Here is a 1,646-nt window from a genome sequence, read left to right as displayed (position 1 = left end):
TGGTCCCCCCTTTTTTTTCCTCCAATGATTTGGAGTTTTGTTCCACATTGTTCTCCCTTTCTATCAAGGATCTCCTACATAGATCCCCTTTCAAGTGGATGACAGTGGTAGCCAGGCAACATCTAATTCTTCTGGTCTCACAGTCATATAGGCTGCAGATCAGATGGTGTACCAGGCGCTAGGACTAATTGTTTCTATGAATTTTGGTTTTCTTCATTCTTCTTTGTTCTGGATGAGGAGAGACCCATAGTTGCATCTAGGTGGCAGCTTGCTAGCTTTTAAGATCCCAGTCACTACTTGCCAAGGTAGGAGGTGGAACAATGTTTTGTATAGTATGTTATGCCAATTGAGCTTGATGTCCCCTGTGACTATGGTCCCAAGCCCGCAGGTTCAACTACTTGGTCCCTCTGGGTAGCTGGCTGTGACCAAGCAGTGACCACAACCTTGCCCCTTGTCAGCTCTACTATACACCTGGGAATTTTGATCATTCACATAAACTTGTAGGACCATTGTCTGCCAACCCTATATATGTACTTGGATACTCTCCCCATTTCATAGACATACCTAATTGTACAGACTGTCCACCCATCTATCCATCCATATATACCCATGTTTGCCTTCATTGACAATGCAGTACGATAGCACATGTGTATTATTTTTTAACAGCAATGGTAACATACTATTCTTATACAAACATAGATTAAGCTCTTTCTACATAATTATATTGTCTCTGTCCAGTCATAACATCACACACTGAAAAAAAATGTTGCCATTCAGTTGATTCAGAATTGTGTGTCAGAGTAGGTCTGTGTTCCATTTTTTAAAAAAACCTAGAATACTTCATGAATTTGCATGTTATCCTTGTGCAGGGCCTATGCTAATCTCTGTATCTTTCAAGTTTTAGTGTATGTGCTCCCAAAGTAAGCACTCACTCAATAGGGATTTCAGTGACTGATTTTTCAGAAGTGTATTGTCAGGCCTTTCTTCTGAGGTGCTTCTGGGTAGACCTGAACCTCAAATCATCAAATATATACCAAATGCACTGCTGCTGAGTCAGTTCCAACTCATAGCAATGCTGCAGGACAGAGTACAACTGTCCCGTGGTGTTTCCAAGGTTGTAATATTTACAGAAGCAGACTGCCACACCTCTTTCCCATGGAATGTAATATGTAACTTACTGATGGATTTTCAAAATGGTTTATCTGCTTTTAGCAACAATACTGCCGTGAACATTCTTGACCAGCTTCTGTGCATTTACACATTTGTAAGCTAACTTTATAGAAACAGGACTGCTATGTCAAGGAATATGTGAATTTTCTAATTTAGTAGATATTGCCAACAAGGCCTCCAAAGACGCCGTATCAAATTTCCTTCAAGTCAATAATAAGAATGACTTTTTCTCCATTTCCTTGCCAACACTATGACATCAACCATCCTTGATCTGACAAGTGAAAGAATAACACACTAATTAATGGTTTACTTTAAAACCAAAACCAAACTCACTGTTGCTGAGTCAGATCCGACTCATAGCGACCCCTCCTTGGGTTTCTGAAGCATTATCTCTACAGAAGTAGATTGCTCAATCTTCCTTCCAAGGAATGGCTGGTGGACTTGAACTGCCAGCCTTCTGGTTAGCAGTCAAGTGC

At 40.6% G+C, this 1,646-nt stretch overlaps 1 non-coding gene across 1 annotated transcript; it reads right to left on the bottom strand.

The window, feature by feature from the left end:
- Positions 1-824: 824 nt before the first annotated feature.
- Positions 825-928, bottom strand: LOC122150793. Its single transcript, XR_006163856.1, has one exon. It is a non-coding gene; the product is annotated as a U6 spliceosomal RNA (small nuclear RNA).
- Positions 929-1,646: the final 718 nt, after the last annotated feature.

Source organism: Orycteropus afer, unplaced genomic scaffold (assembly GCF_000298275.1).
Source record: "Orycteropus afer afer isolate SDZICR_OR568_19922 unplaced genomic scaffold, OryAfe1.0 scaffold00238, whole genome shotgun sequence".
Classification (NCBI taxonomy): Eukaryota; Metazoa; Chordata; class Mammalia; order Tubulidentata; family Orycteropodidae; genus Orycteropus; species Orycteropus afer.
The sequence above is the reverse complement of the archived record's forward strand: the minus strand, read 5'-3'. Positions and strand labels throughout refer to the sequence as shown.